General features: G+C 34.0%; 1 protein-coding gene across 4 annotated transcripts in view; it reads right to left on the minus strand.

The window, feature by feature from the left end:
* LOC145279612 (choline transporter-like protein 1) overlaps positions 1–24,033 on the minus strand; it is a 141,575-nt gene that overhangs the window by 98,760 nt on the left and 18,782 nt on the right. The gene's annotated exons all lie outside the window — the stretch shown is intronic.

Consider the following 24,033-nt stretch of genomic DNA (forward strand, 5'->3'; position numbering starts at 1 on the left):
GTCAATGGTTATTGCACTTCACTCTCTGTGTTCAAGTTTTGGTTTCGTTCTCAGCTTGAGTACTTTTTCTTTTACCTACAAGGAGTAAACTGTTAAAAAAAAAATAATACTCGCATGCACATGTCTCAGTTTCTTTTCGTTTCTTTTATTTTACTTCGTTTTTTAAAGAAATTTAACGTTACGTTTAATACCTTCGGCATTTTCGTCTATAATAACTATGCATTAATTAAAATATAATATTTATGCGTATTTTATGACCGGGCAATGCCGGAAGGCCTACTAGTATATCTATAAAAGTGAGAATGTGAGTGTGAGTGAGGACACTTCTCAACCTATATATTCAACGAATTTTTGATCTACAGACTTGTAATTTGGCATATAAGGTATTCAGATATGTGGAAAAAAATTTTAATCGATTTTCATTCAAAAAAAGGTTTGCAAGGGGTCAAAATTGAAAAATTGGTACTTGGGGGTCATTGGATTTTTATCTGTTTGTCAACTGTTTCAGAATACAGCATAATCATGCTGACACACCGGTTCCCGTCAGATCACCGAAGTTAAGCAAGGTTGAGCCTGGTCATTACTAAAATGGGTGACCAATTTGGGAATTCCAGGTTCTGTATGTAGGAGGACGTCGATACCTCCCTACAAAAAGTTGTAAAAACCTAACGTCGTCATCTCCCCCTAATGGGGATATACATGCGACTGGGGACCACTTGTGAATTTCATACTCCCATGAAACTTTCTCCTTTGGAGGAAGCCGGTTAAACCCTGAATAGGGTTGGTGCTGACTGCACACAACTGTTTCAGGACTGCGCATGCACGAATAGTTCACATAAAAAACATGATACTCGTATGCACAATAGTAGGTTTGAAAACACTTTTTAAAGAACGTGTCAAACTGGCCAAATGGTTACTGTACTTGACTCACTGTCTTTAGGTTTTTTGTTTCGATCTCAGCTCGAGTATTTGTTTTTACTTACAAAAAAAAAAACATAATACTCGTATGCACATGTCTCAGTTTATTTCCGTTTTTTACTTCATTTTTTAAGGAATTTAACGTTATGTTTAAGGCAACACCAGGTACATCTTATAGTTATTCAATAAAAACAAATTGACTGTCAATCGTTTTTAAATATCAGTTGTGCCTAATTCATCGTGAATAAAATGATTGTTAGTGCAGTTAGTTCTTTCATATTTTGCTCTTTTCTTTTATATTTTATTTTATAGAAATCTATATATAGAAAATTAAATGTTTGCGTGTTTGATTTAACAGCTTCATTGTTTCTTTGGATTTATAAAAATGTGATATAGTTTTTGTTTGATATTTTGTGCTGAAGAATTTTTTAAATCAAAATGTGTGAAACATATGTACACATAATTTGTTACCGTTGTTTTTTAAAATCTATAATATAAAGAGAAAAAAATCTGTTTAAATGTATGTATGTATGTATGTATGTATGTATGTATGTATGTATGTATGTCTCATAAAACTGTCGACAGAGACGACGTATTTTCACGAGATCTGTATCATTTTGAAGCCCGACCTTTTGAACGACAAATATCGAAAAATTGGCCCAAAAGATTAATTCCTTCACCCTCAACTGGGCACTTCCTACAAGGAGGGGTAGCAAAAAATCGTTCCTTCATGCCAAACACGCATGCGCAAAATGTTCTTTCTTGAATTAGTCTTAATATTAAAAAAAAAAAACGATATAATTTGGCTCATGTGATCATAGACGAATTGGTATAGTAGAAGCGTCGTTATCATATATATATATATTTTTTTTTTTCGATTTTTAAAGTTTTAATATTGAAACATTTATGCCATTTTTTCGTTCGTTTTTTATTTTTGTTTTTTTCGATTTTTTAAGAAGTTTTAACATCGTTTGCTTATTCTTTATTTTGCATCACGTTCGCTGTTTTTTTTAATATTTAAACAGGGTTATTACGTTCCGCTTATTCTTTATTTTCCGTTTTGTTTTGATTTACATCCCCCACACACACACACACACCTCCAAACACCCGGGCAACGCCAGGTACCCCCGCTAGTCTAATATATAAACGACTATATGTCTGTCTGTCTTTCTTTCTCCATATTTTCAAACTCTATCTCCTTCGAAAATAAAAATGGCAGAGCGGCGCTAGGGGGCTCAAATGATTGGATTTTTACGAGCTGTTATTTTATGAGTCTTTAGACGGTTAAAATTGTTTTTAAGGGATCAAAAATGAGTCAAAATTTTTTTTTCTTAATCGTTAAACATTTTGTACATTCGTCTTAGTTTATTTTTAATTTTTAATCACTTTATATGCGTGTCTCGTTGGTACAGTGGTAACGTTACCAGCTTCGGTTTCAATTCTAACTGATGGTACCACGATTCTATAATAAAACCAGCCCCTCCCCCGCTAGTAATTACATAATAGTAAATATGTTATGATCTTTGTATTTTATATATATATATATGTCTGTGTGTGTGTGTGTGTGTGTGTGTGTGTGTGTGTGTGTGTGTGTGTGTGTGTGTGTGTGTGTGTGTGTGTTTTATTTTTTTATTACTGCTTTATCTGTTTGGTTACATATGTTTCAGATGTTGGACCATGTTTACGATCTAACATCCTCGTCAGACCTTACAGAAGTGGTTGTTAGTATAAGGAAGAAGTGTTTTAGAAGAAAGAGGAGGGGGTGAGGTAGGAGATAATAAGGGGGGAGGGAGACGGGTATTGACAATATTTCAGTTTTGAGGGTTAAGATACATTAGATTGTATTGTTGTGGGGGGTAGCAGATTCAGGTAGGCGTGGGTGGAGATATATGGATATAGGGAGGGGGTGGAGAGAGGATGGTAAAGAAAAAGGGAGGCGGTAAGGAGAGGAGGGGGAGTTTCAAGTTACTCTCCTTAACCCCCTTCCTTTTTCTTTTCTTTACCATCCTCTCTCCACCTCCCCTCCCTATATCCATATATCTCCACCCACTCCTACCTGAATTTGCTACCCCCACACACACAATACAATCTAATGTATCTTAACCCTCAAAACTGAAATATTGTCAATACCTGTCTCCCTCCCCCTTATTATCTCCTACCTCACCCCCCACCTTTTCGTATTTCTTCTAAAACACTTCTTCCTAATACTAACAACCACTTCTGTAAGGTCTGACGATGATGGTGGATCGTAAACATGGTCCAACATCTGAAACATATGTAACCAAACAGATAAAACGGTAATAAAAAAAATGAAACACATATTTGCTCTGCAATAGTATTGAGCACTCTCTTCAGGTTTTTACTAATTACCAGTTTTACCAAATATATATATATATATATATATATATATATATATATATATATATATATATATATATATATATATATATACCTGTTTATTTAGATTAGAAGTTAGTTTGTTATGTAAGTTTCACCTAAAATGAGCCCTAGTTGTTATAATGTGATATTCCTTCGTGTTAGTAGTCAATGTTCATTACATCGATATAGTTTTTGAAACTTTAAGTTTAAAAATAAAAAAATCCATAAAATAGCATTAGAAACAAATGTTCCAACATTTTCTAGCGCCAATTTCTAAGCCGACCGAAGAACATACTTAAAATAATTTTTGTTATAAATGAAAAATGGATTTCTATTTTTATCTTTATTTATTTGCGGCAATCGAACTATTTTAGATATTTGTGAAATTTGTATTCTTACACCGAACTCATTAACAGTTTAAGAAGGACAAAATAATTTCGTTTGATCGTCGAGCGTTTGAATAAAGCTTTCGTCTCCTTTTTTGCTATTACCAAATATACATATACAGTGATGATCATATTTATTGGCACGGTAAAATAATAGTTAAATTTTGTCTAATAAATTCTAAAAAAGGGATTAAATTAAAGAAAATAACAAAGTATATTATGTATTTTTAACTGGCCTTTCCGATGCAGCAATCGGATTTTAGAAAAAATAAATAACAAAGGAACAACAAACATAATTGCAAAAAACCCTTGTTCAAAATTATTGGCACGATTTATTTAATAATCAATTGTATAGCCTTTGGCCTTGATTACCTTCCTCAGTCGCTTTTCATAGTTTACAACCAAGTTGTTGCACTCTTCAGTAGTAATTTTAGCCCACTCTTCCTGACAATAATCCTCCAATTGAATAAGATTCTTAGGCTTCCTTTGCATTACCCTCAATTTTAATGGTCTCCATAAATTTTCAATTGGATTAAGGTCTGGGCTTTGTGATGGCCACTCCAAAACATTAATATGATTGTCCTCAAGCCATTTCTTAGTCAGTTTAGCCGAATGCTTTGGGTCATTATCTTGCATGAACCACCAACGACGACCAAGTGAGAGCTCTTTAGCAGAGTCTTTCAGGTTTTCATCCAATATTTTAACATAATCTTCCTTTTTTATGCTACCTGTGACCTTAACAAGTCGCCCTGGTCCAGAGGCAGCAAAGGATCCCCAAAACATCAAACTGCCTCCACCGTGCTTCACTGTGGGTATGGTGTTCTTAGGCAGGAAAGCTTCGCCAGATTTTCTGTAAATATAAGACACTTTATTATGGCCAAATAACTCTATTTTCGTTTCGTCAGTCCATAGAACACGTTTCCAGAATGCAACATCTTTATCAATATGACGTTTTGCAAAGGCTAGCCTTGCTTTCAGGTGCATAGGCTTCAATAAGGGAGTCTTTCTCGGACGACATGCTTTTAAACCAGCTCTCTTCAAAACTCTACCAACTGTATGTCGAGATACATTCACTCCAGAGGTGCTCTGTTCATCAACAATCTCCCCAACAGAGATCCTTGGGTTTTGTTTTACTTGTCGAACAATTTTCCGTTCATCTCTTGTGGAAAGAATCCTTTTTCTCCCTCTACCCTCTAAACTCATAACGTGGCCTTGCGATTTGAACTTGTTTATTATGGCTCTAACAGTGGATTTGGGAAGGTTTAGCTTCTTTGAAATCTTATCATAGCCCTCCCCATTGGTATGGCATGCTACAACAAGCTTCCTGACGTCTTCGCTGTGTTCCTTAGTTTTAACCATGGCGATTGAAAATTATAATTTAGTCACTTATAATAGTTTAAATAAATCGCTATCTAAAAATTATCTGAAAAAAATTATTCACTGAATTAGCGTTAAACAAGCATAATATGGCTATAAAAAAGTTCAGAAAGCACGTAAACCGGAAATTGATTGATATAATACTGATACTAAAAGAAAAACAAAGCCGTGCCAATAATTTTGAACAAGGGTTTTTTGCAATTATGTTTGTTGTTCCTTTGTTATTTATTTTTTCTAAAATCCGATTGCTGCATCGGAAAGGCCATTTAAAAATACATAATATACTTTGTTATTTTCTTTAATTTAATCCCTTTTTTAGAATTTATTAGACAAAATTTAACTTTTATTTTACCGTGCCAATAAATATGATCATCACTGTATATATATATATATATATATATATATATATATATATATATATATATATATATATATATATATATATATATATATATATATATATATATATATAAGGAAACAATAAGAGTGGAAAATGAAGTCACAAAAACTATATATTGTGAATATAGAATGGTTCATTTATTTAATAAAGGTATACAAACATTTAGTTGGGCGATAGAGGGGACTATTTATACCAAGGTATTTCGAAGCCTAATGCTTCTCATCAGAAGAGAAGATGCTAGGTAACATACTGGGGATGCGAAGTCTAGCTTGGGATTCATCAGGAACGAAATAAATCAATGAAATGTTGTTAGGGTGAATTATATCGAATTCTAAGATCCACCCCTATACTCCCCTTGAGTCTTCAAACATAAACTACCTACATTATTTAAGACTATGATAGAAACCCTATACACCTTTATACATTACACTTTATATAATACGCTCCTCATTTATCTTAAGTATTCGATATAATTCCCTCTAACAACATCAATATTTTCATTGATTTATTTCGTTCCTGATGAATCCCACGCTAGACGTCGCATTCCCATTATGTTACTGTTGTGTCGTAACACAATAGTAAAAGAAGAAAATCAAGTCGAGGTTGGTTTAACAAACGAAGTGTATTAACATCAAAAGTACAAAGGTAGAAATACGGGTATAACTGACTAGCGCTTAGCAAGGCAGTGGTGTACTAGGTGTGTCAGAAACTTCGTGAAAAATATTGAATAATTCGACCCGTCTTTCCAAGCTTATAACTACTCGAAAAATGTAATTCAAACCCTAATTTTTTTTTCAATTAAAGGAGCAAGGTTTCATTAAAAAAAAAATAACAAAAAATAAAAACAACGTGTTTTAAAAAAAAAAAAAGGTTTTAAACTTCGGACTTTACAGGTAAATTTTTTAAAAAAAAACTGTTCTTTTAGTGTTTTGCACAATATGACTTTCAGTGTTTTGCACAATATGACTTGATTATTTAACAGGTCTTTTATAAGCACTAATGCTTACGAAGGTATATTCTTTCTTTCACAGTCCGTTCCTCCTTCTCTTGTCAAATTTGCTGGTCGTTTCACTAATAGTCAAACGTGTTTGTTCAAATGTGTGTGAGGGGATAACAGAAGTATTGAAGAATTCTTTAAATATGGACATATCGGGATGATAAAATGCTCAACATGTAAGGTGGAGTTTAGACATGAGAAAAATATCGACAATACACAAATATATACGAGTGCATATAGATTTACTTATCAAGTGAGTAAGGAGGATACAATTCATCGATGCATCTTCTTTATTGAATTGATAAATAAATCTATATCCACCATTATATATTCTATATATATGTTTGTGTGTGTGTGTATGTGTGTGTACAGATTACCTGTATATATTTCTATATAATCTTTCAAACTTTAATATATATATATATATATATATATATATATATATATATATATATATCTTCTCTTCTTCTCTTCTATCTATTCTATCTATCTTCTATCTATCTATCTTCTATCTATCTTCTTCTATATAAATAAAATGAACTCATTTTTTCCCGTCTGATTTTGACATTAATAGGATTAAAAATCAAGATATTTTATGCAAATATAATATGCACAAACGGCAGAACAATATCTGAGGTGTGTTATAGGCTTATTATTTCTCAAATTCCTCGATAATCTTAGATTTCTATACTTTTTCTGCTGAGAAGTCACGGCCAAAATCGGTTAAGATCAATGGAAGTGGTAAAATATTTTCTCTCTAATAAATTCCTCCTCCCCCTGCCACCACTTAACACCGTTTGGGGATCGTTCACAAGGAACAGTTGAGAAGAGAACACCGGTTTGGCTTTGTAGTTCTTTCATGTGAAGTTATTTAAAATCACTAAACTAAGCTGCAGTGCTCTGTGGCGTAGTGGTTAGCGTGCTGGACAATTCACATTATATTTTCACGTTCGCGCCGACCTACCGTAGTCGTTTTTTTTTTTCCTAAACAACTGGAATGGATTTTTCTTGGTGGCCGAACTGTTAACGTTGCAGATGTTTTTGTTTTTTTTTCACACTTTATTTTCCTACTTTTACTCATGACTCCGGGTTTGATCCTTCCTACTTACCTACCATAACATTTTTTAAAACTCCCCCCCCCCGTCCCGGAAACAAACACTCGGGCAACGCCGGGTACCCCCGCTAGTATATATATATAGTAAGTTGTAAAATATATATAACTTACTAACTAGCTCTACCTACGTATTGAGCACTTTTGAAGTAAATACTTAAAGTTCACGCATAAATTTATACTTTCGCATATTATGTGAGTAAATGAAGTAGTTATATATATATATATATATATATATATATATATATATATATATATTGTGACTCGTCAAATACCTACGACCATATAAGCAATGTGGGTATTGGAAACGTTATGGTAATTAAAGCGGAACCACTGGTGCACAGAAACTTCAAAGAAAGATTGATACAGTGAGGAATTGTATAACCTGACATTACGCTGATGAAAGCAACAAAAAAAAAACAAAAAAAACAACGCCATAATACCACACCCTGCAAAATATCAAACACAGTAATCAATGTATTAGTTGAGTATTGGATAGGCTCTGATGAGGCTGAACAAGATTAATAGCGAACTCTTTAGATTTTTTTATTGTAATTTTTTATGTGTTTATATATTTTGTTCCCATGCAACAAATGGAAATGTTCAATTGATTTTCAATGTGTTATTTTCATCTGTCCTGCCAATTACTTTCATATATATATATTTTCAATAGTTGATTTCTAAGAAAAGTACAATGAATAAAAAGTAAGAAATTGTTAGTCACCATGTGTTGCTAAATCTATGTCTACACTCTTCAAAGAAGGTAGTACCACCGTTTACTGACTTCCTTTACCTGGCTAGAAAACTTTTCACATCTGCCAATATCCTATATCTGTATAAAGCCAACATTCGCATAGAGTATTGTCTTTCACGTCTGAACAGATGCTCCAACCATTAATCTCCCTTTCATCGACAGAATGCAAAAAAAATCAAGTTTCTACCTAATAGATTCTGCCTTGTCTACCAAGCTCTAGCACCTGTCACCTTTCTACAGAGATGCATCCCTGTGTTTGTTTGACTGCACTTGTACTAAAAAATACCAGCAAAAATTATGCTCTAACAGAATTCATGATAATATATAATATAAATCTCACCTGCCTGTTTAAATGTACGTTTGTTTGTATGTATGTATGTATGCATGTATGTATGCATGTGTGTATGTCAGGTCATGTCATATTCTACTGGTAACATATAACCCAGTACTACCTGCCTCATGGTCGGATCACCGGCGACTAAACTGGTTCCCCCACCAGACTTGTTTGGTGAGGGGGGTGGCTAGTCTCCCTGAAGGATTAAAAACAAGACCTTCCAAAGGGCGAATGAACCCTTTTTCGGGGTCAACAGCCAACTAGCACCGTGTGTGTTTGTGTGTATGTATGTGTGTATTGTGGTAGAGAGGGCTCCCATAAGCCGTGGTGAAGGCATCCTTTCTAGGAGAAGCAAATCTCTGATTTAAAAAACCATAAAGCGGAAGACCAGTACCCGCATTAAGCTGGTCTGCAGTTTAACTAGTTGCTGGCTATCTTGCGCTTGCTTGTTACTGGATATCAACATTTTGAACCGAGAGAGAGACTTAGCTGTCGTACAAAGCTAAGACTCTGTAACATCATCTGTGTATAGATACTCACTCAGGCATTTGTCTATTAAAATGGTCCTGTGGCGATGGAAGTCATTTTTGGGCTCATGGACTTTAAGTGCCTGAGGGAGTGGGACTCGTCTGACAAGACGTTGCAATCATCATGTATGCATGTTTGTATGTATGTTTGTATGTCTTTATGTATGTATGTATGTATGTATGTTTGTATGTCTTTATGTATGTATGTATGTATGTATGTATGTATGTTTGTATGTCTTTATGTATGTATGTATGTATGTATGTATGTTTGTATGTCTTTATGTATGTATGTATGTATGTATGTATGTATGTTTGTATGTCTTTATGTATGCTTGTATGTATATATCTTGCTTGTTGCTGGATTTACATTTTGAACCGAGAGAGAGACTTATGTGTCGTACAAAGCAAAGACATCATCTGTGTATAGATACTCCCTCAGGCATTTGTCTATAAAAGTGGTCCTGTGGTGATGGAAAAGTTGTGATGTGTGAAGGCTTGAAATGCTGGAAGCATGTAATAATATATCTCAATGACCATCTTCAGTGTCATGCCTGCTTGAGCGTGTGAATTCACCGGTAAGACTAAAAAAAAAGTCATTTTTGGGTTCATGAACTTTAAGTGTCTGAGGGAGGGACACTCGTCTGACAAGACATTGCAATCATCATGCATATATGTATGTTTGCATGTTTGTATGTATGTATGTATGTTTGCATGTATGCATGCATGTATGTATGTATGTATGTATGTTTGTATGTATGCATGTATGTATGTATGTCTGTCTGTATGTATTATGTATGTATGTTTGTATGTATGCATGTATGTATGTATGTTTGTATGTTTGTATGTATGCATACATATATGTACGTGGTGGTCAAGGTCTGGTGTGGAGATGTGTTAAACGCACACAGATGTCTTAGAATCAGACTGTGCTTCTCCCAGACAAATCAACCCCATGTGCACGTCGTGACCACTGCCACGCAGATGGGTCTCTGATGAATGGCGAGTGTCCTGCACCATATAACTGGACCTCCACTGCCTTATGGGCCAAGGTTCTTTTAACCAAAGGCTAAGGGTGAGGTAACCCTGACAGAAACCTCCAGAGGAGCTTAGACCTTGTAAGCTGCAGCATACATAACCCACCGACGTATGGAATATGCTCTGGTGCCCAGCAACCTAAGTCCCAGTCATGGATCAAATGGCATGATGGGTGGAGAGGGCTCCGTAAGCCGTGGTGAAGGCAACCTCTCTAGAAGAAGGAAAACCCTGATATAAACCTGTGGCAACTGCTGCATCCAATGATGTTGACTTGTTCTTCTTTTTGGTTCAATGTGGCAGTTGTTCAGAGAGTGGGGTTGTCTTTTTTTTTTTTTTTTTTTTTACATAGGCATCACCACATTATCAAGACCAAGAGGCCACTCAAGGATAAGGTTAAAGAGTGTACAGTAGAAATTGGACAATATAGTAATCATTAGTAATGAAAATTTGGTAAATTTGATAACTTATATGGAACGGCTCATCAAGAACTTATTTACGTTAGACTTGAACACAACCATATTGTAGTCAGCCAGAAAGCAGGAAAACGGAAGACAATTCCACAGGCGTGCAGTTCTTAGAAAGAAGCTTTGTTCATCGAATCTACGTTTAGGTTTAGGCACAAATAAAGAGTGGGGGGAATTATTGATAGTGTTTACAGCTAGACGAGTGTTTCTTGTGAAAGTTTGGCGAGGGGGACCATAGATTGAAGCTCAGTCGAACACTTTCCATGAAAATAACGATACATCAGAGACAAACTCGCAACATCTCTTCTGTGAGATAGAGGTTGCAAGGAGGAGAAAAAGACATCTCCTACGAGGCTACGAAGTCTACTTTGAACTCTATTAAGACAGGACAAGTCCTTTCTAGCAGCTCCTGCCCAGATGTGGCAACAGTATTCCATCCTTGGACGTACCTGGCTCTTATATAGATAGAGAATAGCATCAGCAGTGATATATTTACCGGATCGATAGAAAGATGCAAAGTCTTTCCTCACTATAAAAAGCTTCAAGCACAGGCATTACTTGATATGTAATGAAATACACATTTTACCATCAGTGTTTATCTCGGTAACAAAAAGGTTAGCTGTAGCCTAAAACGGCAAACAGAGACTCAATGAGGACTGATGCAGATATGGGCGTCAACGGAAATAAAGGCTCTGGAACATCCAAGGTCTGGACCGGCTGGTGTTCAGGGCACCACAGCCTGGACCCAGTCATCGGGAGATGTGCAGGACTGTAGAAGGTTCATAGAAGTGACCGTCCGGCACATGCTGTTAATGTCTGCCTCATTTGAGCCAGAAATGTATTAAGTAATGGCAATATTCGAGAACAAGTTTGCTGCCATCATGTATGTATGTGTGTATGTACGTACGTATGTATGTATGTGTGTATGTCTGCCTAAAACTTTCGACAGAGGCGACGGATTTTCATGACATCGGTATCATTTTTAAGCGACCCTTCGGACGACAAATATCGAAAAATTGGCTGAAAATATTAATATCTTTCACCCTCAACTGGGCACTTTTCTACAGGGAGGGTTCGCTTTTTTCGCCGATATTTTCGAAAGTCATCCCCTCTTTTCAATTGATTATCCTTAAATTAAACATTCTTCACTTCCGGTTTGGCAATGGGCGCAACAGCAAAGATGTCACATTTTATTTTCACATTCTTTTCCTTCTTCACGGTATAGATTCGAGCTTGCCTACTACTTTTTTTATTTTTTTTTTTTTGCTCAACACACACCTCCAAACACCTGGGCAATGCCGGGCACCCAGGCTAGTCTATTATATAAAAGGCAAAATGGGCACATACGTTTTTGTATGTCCACGAAAGGATTTCTTTGCCGGGCTTCACAACAAGTTTATTATTTTGGAGAAGTTTCCTTATACTCCCTAGATTATAAGATCTCGGATTCGAAAATGGACGTTGTCTCCATCTTTATTTTGATCGAGTTTTTAAAAAAATCCCTGCTTTCCAATGTTTGTTTGTCTTTTTCGTATAAATAAAGCGAAACTGATCAAAGCAAGGTCGTCCGCCTAGCCCTCCTGGTTGGGACGACTTGAAAGCAATCAGCTTTGATCAATGTGGGGAAAACTGGCGGTCTATTAATTAAACGAGATTGGGTTCTAAGTAGGACGTCCCCTAGTACAAAAGGGTGAATGCAGTATTATGATGGAAGAAGATACTAGCTAATAGAAACTTTTGTTTAGTTCTGGAGTGACAAGGATGACTAACAACCCCCTTTTCTCGCCCCTTTTTTTGAGTTGTCCTTGTGCCTAAGTTTTTTATTCATGTTCATTTTTAGCCTGAATAAAGGATTTAATATCTCAAAGTTAGGGAAACCCTTCATATCAGAAAATTGATATTCATTTGAGAGTTCCCCCCTTTCCGGGGGAGCTGGTTTTCCCCAACATCGTGGGGAAACAAAACGGTAGAAAACTGAAAGCTTAACTGGCCTACAGCCAGACGTTCATTTCTGCACCTGCGTGATTCTTATTCATTTCTTTTTCATCGCTAAATTTGGACACTTTACACTTCCACTCGCGTCATGGCACAGCGGTAAACTCTCAGCTTTTCTCTCACGCCTTTGCGTCACAGGTTCGAGCCTGACTACTAACACCTTTTTTTCACACACCTACAAACTTCCGGGCAACGCCAGGCACCACCGCTAGTATTCATATAAAATCAAAGAATTACAGATGGCTTCAATAAGTTTCCAAACTTTTTTCTGTACAGACATTTGAAATTGTCGAAAAGTCCTAAAAATTCAGTATGTTATTTCTTATGAGATGACTGATAATCTTTATGATTTCAGGTTCAAATTAACAACTACAGCAGGAATTGGAATACATCCTACTAAAAAGCCTGATCGTCACAGCTAGTGAATTTCATAAATGCAATCTAGATATGAGGGCATTTTAGAAGAACGATATGTAATAAAATTCTGTTTTAAACTTGGAAAAATTCCACAGAAACGTATGGAATTCTTCAGACTGCTTTTGGACCATCTTCCATGAATCGAGCATCAGTTTTGGAGTGACATAAGTTTGTTTTATAAGTAATTCCACGGAATGTGCACCAAGGAATTTACTGCACTTGTACTCCAAAATACCGTCAAAAAATTATGCTCTATCAGTGTGCAAATATTTGTATAAAATCAAAGAATTATGTCAGTAATTTAATTTTTTTATATATAAATTGTTATTATCATTTTCGTTGACCTAATAAAAACATCTTTGTTGATTTTTCATTTAAAGTAAATAATTTCTTTCCGAATTAATTTTCAACAGTGAGGATTGTCTGACTTGTTACTTGTTTTTTTTTTTTTCGCTTTACCTAGCCTCTTGAAATGGTTTCATCCAATAGCTAGAAAAAGGCACATATATACTAGCAGGCCGAAAAAACAGAATTCTTAATCTAAAGCAGAATTCTTAAGCAGAATTCTTAATCTAAAACGTCAAAACACGGGGCCTCACCCAGACGAGAGCCATCCATCACAATTGATGCCAGATGGGGATCAGAGCGGTGATGATGCAAGGATAGGAGTTTGGCTTTGGATGCATTAAAGGAAACCAGCCACATCTTCCCCCACTGAACCACGCGCTAGAGATCAGAGGAGAGAGAATCAGAGAGAACTTTGTCATTTACAGCCTTTGATGTGTTGCCGTAGATGGTCGTGTCATCAGCATAGATGTCAACGAATGATTTAAGTATGTGTTTAGGGAGGTCATTTATGTAGATCAGGAAGAGAGTTGGGCCCAGGATTGACCCCTGAGGGTTTATGTTTTAGGGTTAAATTGGGGGTGTATTGTTGCTGCGTGGTAATTTATTTTAACGGGTTTTGGGGTGTCTATTATCTATGGAGTGGTATTTTTGACAGGTGCAACCTAAACGGCAAAAAGGCGGCTATAAAATCGCTTATAATTTGGGGGAGGGGGTATGCAAGGTTGTAATATTGATTAGGTAATATGCGGCATTATTTTTAAGTTTCTTCTGTTATGATTGAGGGAGTATGATTATAAGGGGACGGCTGGAGGATCGGATGGAAATGTCTATGAGTGCGTTTAACTCGATGCAAAAGGTTTAAGGATACATATAGTTGGCAAGGTGGAAGAGTAAGGAGACATTTACTACTTATAAAAGTGGTAATAATATCAATAATAGTAGGGTAATTATAATTATGAGAATGATAATATTAATGATAATTATAATAATAGTAATAATAATGAAGATAAAAATAAAATAAAAGTAAAAATGAAGATAAAATAAAGATAAAAATAAAATATAAATAAAAATAATATTACGAATAGCTGTGATAAAAGTAATGTCAATGTTACTGGTAATAACAATGAAAATGACGATAATGGTAATGGTTATGGTAATAATGATGGGGGTAGTAACGGGGATAATAATAATAACAGCAATTATAACGATGATTATAATAATAACTATAATAATAATAATGATAATAGCGGTAAAAACAAGGCAATAATAATAATAATAATAATAATAATAATAATAATAATAATAATAATAATAATAATAGCGGTAAAAACAAGGCAAGTGGTGACTGTGATTAATAATTGTCCATAAATTAAAAAAAATAGCCTATCGGTACAAAGAAAACCACCTATTTATTACAGAAAAATTAAGTATAATGTTATAATTAAAAAGAGATATATAGAAACACGCATGGGTACAAATATATATACCAAAATGTCGAAGCAATCATTTATTTAGTTATTTAGACTATTAATTACGAACGAACCAAGAGTTACATTTATATATATATATATATATATATATATATATATATATATATATATATATATATATATATAATTAGGGTATATATATATATATATATATATATATATATAATTAGGGTATATATATATATATATATATATATATATATATATATATATATATAATTAGGGTATATATATATATATATATAATTAGGGTATATATATATATATATATATATATATATATATATATATATATATATAATTAGGGTATATATATAATTAGGGTATATATATATATATATATATATATATATATATATAATTAGGGTATATATATATATATATATATATATATAATTAGGGTATATATATATATATATATATATATATATATATATATAATTAGGGTATATATATATATATATATATATATAATTAGGGTATATATATAATTAGGGTATATATATATATATATATATATATATATATATATATATATAATTAGGGTATATATATATATATATATATATATATATAATTAGGGTATATATATATATATATATATAATTAGGGTATATATATATATATATATATATATATATATATATATATAATTAGGGTATATATATAATTAGGGTATATATATATATATATATATATATATATATATATATATATATATATATATATAATTAGGGTATATATATATATATATATATATATATATATAATTAGAGTACATATATAATTAGGGTATATATATAATTAGGGTATATATATATATATATATATATATATATATATATATATATATATATATATAATTAGGGTATATATATATATATATATATATATAATTAGAGTACATATATATATATATATATATATATATATATATATATATATATATATATATATAGTCATCCTCATACAGTACTGTTTCGCTGTTTCACGAGCCAGGATCGAAACCTGACTCCCCAAACGACAGTCGGAGCTTCTACCCATTGTGCTATTTGGCTGCTGCTGCTGTGCGGGCAGTGAATTAACAATGTTTTGACATTGTCCAAATACCTAAGCTCAATTTATTTACACAAAGAGCATCCTTAATATGCTAAAAGTAATTTGTATATCACTTCCCAATATGCTCAATCCAAGATTGGGAGCATTATAGTCATCCACATGCAGTACTGTTTCGCTTATATATATATATATATATATATATATATATATATATATATATATATATATATATATATATATATATGTATATATATATATATATATATATATATAAGCATGTAAATATATAAAGTATTAATAATAGCAGGGGGTGAGAGGTGATAAGAAGGCAAAAATGGATTAATCCTAATCTTATAAATACAACACTGGTAAATTAAAAAATATATCCATTTTGAATTTGGAGACAGGGACGAATCTCACAGGTAAAGAAGACATTTTTTTATAACATAAATAGGTTAGCCAAATTAATCATGAGCAGGTAACTAGATCTAATATCTGGAACATTTTTTGTTCTTGTGATTGATCAACACTGCTGGGGAGCCGTGAGTTAATGTACTGTTTTGTTTTTAAATGCCCGAAACAGTGTTTCATGGTAAACAACTGACGATCCCTTAAATTAACATTAGGACTATTGTGAATTCGAGAGATGCAGCGATTGTATGTAACTAAATGACTTACTGACGAAATAGTTTTCTAAAGAATGATAAAAAAATATAAAAATTAAATGTTTTTTATATAGTTTTAAAGGTTAAAAAAAACTTCCCAGACTATATATATAATTGAGAAAAGAATTTGAAAAGAGTCAGATAAATGTTAGGAAATAAGTTCAAAAAGTGAACTTGATCAAATAAAAATTATTTATAAATGTTATAGTTCGTCTTTATTTATCAAAAGACTTATTCGGAGTCAGATATGGTTTTTGTTTCTAAGTACAAAAATGCATACAAAATAGATATGAGAAGGTACCCTCTACTTTATGCTAGAATGTACACTAGCCGGTAAACCGATCATGTTGACGATGATGACGATGAAAAGAGATGTAAGAGAAAGAGTACGTGTGAATATGAAGAGTGGGTCATTGGGAAAACGGTAAATATAGAGAGAGAGCGAGGCATAAATATGAGAGAGGAGATAATGTTGATCGAGGTGACAGAGGCAAAAATGATAAGAGCTCAGTGACAAGATGAATAAAGGAAGACTTCATGTAGCCATAAAACGGTTGTATTGATTGTCTTTGGGTTCTGGCGAATGGCATGGGGAAGGGTATGCGTAAAAGTCAAAATCGGTGTTTGGGAATGTGCAAGTTTCAGTTCCACACTGCAAATGTTTGGTCTTGTATGAGAAATGCGTGAAAACAAGTAAATATCAAATGCTAATGCGATGAAAGTTGTCCTATTATAAACAAAATAATTATTGGTTGAAATAAAAATGTATGAGAAAAAGATAAATGCTGAAAATGTCATAAAATGTCTTGGGTTTTTTTTTTGTTTTTTTGTAAAGTGATGATTGAGAATAAAAAAAAAGGCAGTGAAATGTCAGAATAACAAACAACTTATCAACTTATTTAATTTACACCCATGGAGACATTTATAGAGTTCTCAAACGACATCATTCCTGATATTTATTCAAGAATTAAACATTCCGTTAAATTTCAAGAGAAAGAATTTATCTATATATTAGTGTTAAAAGGATTAATCAGAATCGGAATCGGGACTCGGAAAGATTGGAATTTTTTGAGGTATCAGAATCGCTATCAGAATTAGAAATATTTGTGTCTATTTTGAGGGAAAAGGAGCGGTGGGATAGGTTCTATAGCATTGTAGGACATCTGATAGTAGGCAAGGAAGAGAGAAAGCAGTCGGGAAAGCATTAGATAGATAGATAGATAGATAGATAGATAGATAGATAGATAGATAGATAAATAGATAGATAGAGTGAGTGAGTGAGTGAGAGCGATCGGGTGATCAAGCGAGAGAGAGAGAAAGAGAGAGAGAGGGAGAAAGAGACGCTAAGATAGACAGATATAATAATTGAATGAGATAGATAGAAATAGACTAAGAAAGTATATATATATATATATATATATATATATATATATATATATATATATTTTTTTTTTTTTTTTTAAATTATTCTTTATGTAAATACAGTTATATCTTGCTACGATGTGCAGACTGTTTCGATCATAAATGATCTCATCAGGCAAGAAAATTTAAAAATTAAAAAGGGTTCAAGACCATTTTTAATTTTAGAGAGAAAATATACTATGTCATGACTGGCGTGAAGCAATGTTAATGTTCTTATGGATTTAAATTTAATTACAAAAATCAGATTTCAGTTAAAGGAGTGGGGTATAAAAGGATAGCCTTGGGGAAGGATTAGAGAGAGTGATAAGAAAGGAAAGGGTAACAGTAATATATAGAGGGGGGTATGAATTCACTAAGAGGGAGAAAGGGAGGAAGGAGGGGTGTGAAGGAGGACATACAGAAGAAAAAAAGTTGACATGTAACAACGAGGGCGTCAAGAAGCGATATTTACTATTTTATAATTCAAGTTATTTATAAATGTCTCGACCAATGAGAAGGGTTAACTGAATTGGGTCATATTGTCATCTATAAAACACGACGTTTTGGCGTTCAATTTTTTTTTATTTGTTTGTTATTTTATTTTATTGAATTATATCTTTTGTTTTGAAATTAACACTGACTTTTTAATATGAGATCAGATCTGGCTCCACCAAGTAGCCTGGGTTAGATTTCATTTTATATATATACTAGCTGTACCCTGCCACGTGTTGCTCAAATTGGCGCAATGGAAAAAGTTCCAAAATGAGAAAAAGCATGTTCCTTATAGGTTATAATTTTCCATTTCGTATGGGTACACAGTTTTTGTTGTTCCATTTTCTTAGCTGATGTGGAGATTTTCTGGTTTGGTGACTTTTGAATACGTAACATAAACTGTCCATGTGAAAAAACAGTCAGTGTGTAACTGTAAGCCACACAATTGTAAAGATTGTTCCCTGTGCTTTGTCGATGGTTTTGCAAACGACAATAAAATTGGAAAGTGCAATTTCCTAAAGTGTAATGATGTATCCGGTGGAATCATAGGAATGCATGTATCTGTAAAAAGTCCTGTTATGATTGTTGTTTCTATGATATTGTTTGTTAATTTTATTTTCTGCAAGCCATGTGCAATTGCAAAGCTCGGATTGGTTTATATTTCGCAACATGATAATTAGTACGCCAAATTTCAGTTGCAATACATGCGGTGGCATCCCTGGCAAATATAGCTGTTGGATAATTTATTTATCTGCTTTCACAACAGTGTCGATGGATTTGTATTTGACTACCTCACTTGGAATTTTACATTGAATAATAGCATGGACGTCTTTGTATTGACCTGCAAGAATAGCTCGTTCAATCAGTCAAGGGGAATTCTTATAATTTGAATATCTGCAAAAACCTTTTAAGCTAACTCTTCTTTTGATGTAATAAAATTACAGAAATTAAAAATCAAAGAATTTTGCCCTTATCTCTGATCAGCTGGCGCTTTTCCGTACCCAATTTCCCACAAGTGATGCAAAAATTTATGCGGGGATCGAGCAGTCTGCAACTGGTCATGCATATTTTGAGTTAAGTTTAATGTCTTCACATGGCACCAAAAAGTAGAGTATTTGAGGCAAGCAAATATTTCATCTGCTGGTGTTGATTGAAGAATAACAGGTAACATTTGTCTGAAATTTCCTGCAAGCAATATTACTGCATTCCCAAATGGTCTGACATTCCCATGCAAATCTTGTAAGGATCGACCATGAGTCTCAAGTGATTTTTTGCATACCATTGTGCATTCATCCTTAACAATAAGTTTGCATTTCTGCAATATTTTTCCCCATATTGGATGTTTTGGAGATGTCGAACATGAGATTTTTTAAAAATTGAATGTTTCAAAGTAGAACAAATAATTCTTCTACTTGGCAGCAAGGTTGCAGGTATTCCTCAGGCAGCAAGGGCTAAGACTATGTCATTTTGTTACCGAATGGCTGCCAAAATCAATATGATTAGAAAGGTTTTACCAGTTACTTCTAGTGCTGTTCAAGGTAGCAGTAATTTCCAAATAACTTCTATTCTCACAGTCAGTAAATTAGGTGACTAAAATAGGATTTATCCATGTTTTGACAATGCCTTATTCACTGTAATTAATTTAGGAGACTAAAATAGGATGAGGGATTAGAGATGGAAAGATGGAGAAGATATATAGATAGAAAAGAGAAAGTGAGAGAGAGGGGGAGAGTTAGAAACAGAGAGGGCGAGACAGAGGAAAGGAGTGATAGAGGGAGTTAGAGAGAGAAAGGGGCTCAAAGAGAGATGGAGATGGTGATAAAGAGAGAAAGATAGATTGAGATAGGGAAAGGGAGAGATGAATAGAGAGAGATATTAAGAGAGGAAGAGAGAGGGGAGAGAAACAGAAGGTGAACTACACTTCACCGTTTTTTCCTCGTTCAGTAGAAAAGAAATCTTTCGAGATTGAGGCAATTTTCATTTTTTATTACTATCCAGAATACCCTTTTTTTTTTCGGGAGCTAGATTTTCCACACATTAGAAACCGACCGGGTACTTTCACCTAACAAATTAATAAAAGAAAAAGATATTGTAAAATTTGGATTTAGTGTGAAAATACTATTTTAAAAAATAGCACGATAACATAAGTGCCACTTTAGGTACTCGTTGGGCGTTGAGTTCCATGGCGACCAGCATAATTATTTAATGGTCGCTTTCTTAGCACACCCACTAGTCAAGGCTACTTATCTTGTAATTCGAGAGTAGTTAAAACGGAAGTTACTGGAAATAAAACTGGGCAGTCTCGTAGAAACGACTTACGAAAAATATTTATATTTTAATTAATATTTTTATAATACGCAATGTTAAATTATTTTAATAACATGCAAACATTCAGGGACTTTACAGATAGATTTTCTGAAAATTTCAATTAAATTGGTAACGTAGAAATATAGTTTTATCGATGTTGAACGAACCAAGAATCACATTTATATATATATAGTTGGTATTTTCCAATATATGTTAGGGGATAGTTAATTATTTAAATCGATATATTAAGGGCGAATGAGGTACTGCAGAAAGTGTGTTAGAGAAATAATTATCAGAGTTTGGGTATTTATTTTATTGAGGGTGTTCGAGTAATTTTAGTTGGCTTGGTGTAATTATGGAAATTGGTATTTTAGGCGTATCTAGTTGTTAGTGGTAGATTTAATCAAATGGGATACATAATTATATGGGTATATTAGGTATATTACTCAGACGCATATATACATCTGATGATTGCAACATCTTGTCAGACGAGTGCCACTCCCTCAGACATTTAAAATCCATGAGCCCAAATGTTTGAGAGAGTATCTATACAAATATGATGTTACAGAGTCTTAGCTTTGTACACAGCTAAGTCTCTCTCTCGGTTCAAAATATTGAGATCCAGCAACAAGCAAGAGCAAGATAGCCAGCAACAAATTAAACTGCAGACCAGCTTAATGCGGGTACTGGTCTTCCGCTTTATGGTTTTTTAAATCAGAGATTTGCTTCTCCTAGAAAGGTTGCCTTCACCACAGCTTACGGGAGCCCTCTCTACCCCAATACACATATATGCACACACAAATATACACGGTGCTAGTTGGCCATTGACCCAGAAAAAGAGTTCATTCGCCCTTTGGAAGGTCTTGTTTTTAATCCTTCAGGGAGACTAGCCACCCTCCTCACCAAACAAATCTGGTGGTGACTAAACTGGCGGCGACTATATACATATACACACGCATATACACCACTAAGTTCAAACGGGGACGAATATCTGGATGATTAGTCAGCAATCAGTTCTAGTTGATGGAACCCTACGCCCTGTATGCGATCTTCGCCTGGCTGCCGAGATACATCACACAACTACAGCAGAGAGCGATTAATAATTAAATGGTGAGCTGCTGACAAACGCGATCACCGAATCCCCTCAGCTAGAGAGTATTGGCTATAGTTCGTCTGATGAAGCAGAACCAGAAACAGAACCAGACCCAGAACCAGAACCAGAACCAGAATCAATGATTATGAATGTGCCCCTTTGCAGAAGTGAGCGGAAAAAAAGACCAACCTTGTAATGCACTCTATATGATTATGAGATCAGGAGGGGGGGGTGATAGTTAATCAAACAAGTGCCCACGTGTCTGTACCCTGTGTGGCTGTATGTAAAAATGACAACAATAACGAATTTAATTTCAGGTGGAATCTGAAAGAGAGACGCCATTAAGATTGATTGAGCTTTTATACCAAACCCAAGTCACATATTTACAGGTCATATGATGGGTTAAAAATAGATAAAAACGGTGTGAGAAGTGGAAGGGGGAGAAGGAAGGAAATGAAGTCAACAGGCATTTTGCTTAACCACTACCAGGAAGCAACTGTTGCAAGAACGAATTTATTTTATTTATTTATTTATTTTTTTTTTTTTTTGAAAGGAAAAATCGGGAACTGAACTTATTTCAGCATTTATACCCTTCTCTCACTCGACCCCCTTCTCCCCCGACCTGAACTCACTGGACTACTTCATTTAGTGATACGTCGAGAACATCACCAACATGACTTCCCACAACACCAAACCCAGCTTGATCGCCACCATCCACTGAGTATTCACTGGGCTCCCACTGGCGCTTGTGGAAAGGCATACTTCCAGTTCTGGACCTCTATCGAAGTGATGATTGAGGCTGAAGGCGGCTACATTGAATAAATGTCAACTGTACTACATAATCAAGTTACCTTAATTGATTTTTTCAATGAAGTTTTAAAATAAAACTGTAATGTTGTTTTTTAGGGCGACACTTTTATTGTTCCGCCCAGTACAAGATTGTGCAAGTCGATAATACATTGTTAAATATGATTTTGAAATCTTAGAAAAATACTCTTCTTAGTAAGTGTACTAAATTGTATTTACAAAGCATCAGAATCCTGTATTTAATCTTTATGAGCAAGAGAATCAGTTTTAATTACATGAATATATTCATGTCTTTTTTGTTCGTTTTCTTTGTTTAACTAATATGTATGAAACACTTCTTTGCGATTGAAGATGATTTTTCTAGAAAATTGAAACTGCCCTGATTGTACATCATATTAAAGCTAATTCACGAAGTATTGTTGTCACGTTTGGGCTGGTGCATCTGCTACTAGTCTCTTTCACTCCTAGACAGGGTTCAAAAGAGAGTCGCCAACCTGATAGGTCCTGAATTCCTAGATGCAAGAAAGCCTTCTACTTTAATAGTTTCTTCCCCAGAATTGCTAGATTTTTATGAATTCCCTTCCAGGTTTCTGCTCCCCAACTGTACTTACATGCAGAAGTTCAAGTCTAATGTGAACAATTTAGTTTGACTGTTTTGTAGATAAAAGTATTGTTTTTGATTTTACAAAGCATGATTGATTTTTGCATATGGAAAGGAAAACAATAACATCAATGTTTGGTGCATTTAAGTCAGGAAGCCGATATCTTCAGACAGCCTGATTTGATAACAGCAGAGATTTGAGAGAAGAGTATGTATCAAATTTATTGATAATTTTACATGGAGTATCCTTGTATGTTTATCGTTGAATTGTTATGTTATGATCCTGTTTAATGGGTCACAAGGTAAACAGAACACGAGAATAGAGAAACAAAATGTATTGACACGAACATACAGCAGTGAGTTGACGAACAACCGGTGTTGGTCCACCGGATATTGACTCCCACCTTACGGCTTTGCCTTCCGGTATGGATCAGTTCATTCATAAGTAATACAGGTAGTCTGCCACAGCAGATTATAAAAAAAAAACATGATTGGAAACTTGGTTGTACGAAATATGGTAGGATTGCTGAAAGAATTGTGAATTTTAGTAACAATTCCATGTGTGACATTTTTAGGGTGGGATCACCTTGTAAAATTGATTTTGAATGACAAAAATTAATCACAAAAATATACTATAGTTTTAGATACTTTTCTTTATGCAAACGAAACATGATTC

This window comes from Euprymna scolopes, chromosome 7 (assembly GCF_053919585.1).
Source record: "Euprymna scolopes isolate OS-2025 chromosome 7, ASM5391958v1, whole genome shotgun sequence".
Taxonomy (NCBI): domain Eukaryota; kingdom Metazoa; phylum Mollusca; class Cephalopoda; order Sepiida; family Sepiolidae; genus Euprymna; species Euprymna scolopes.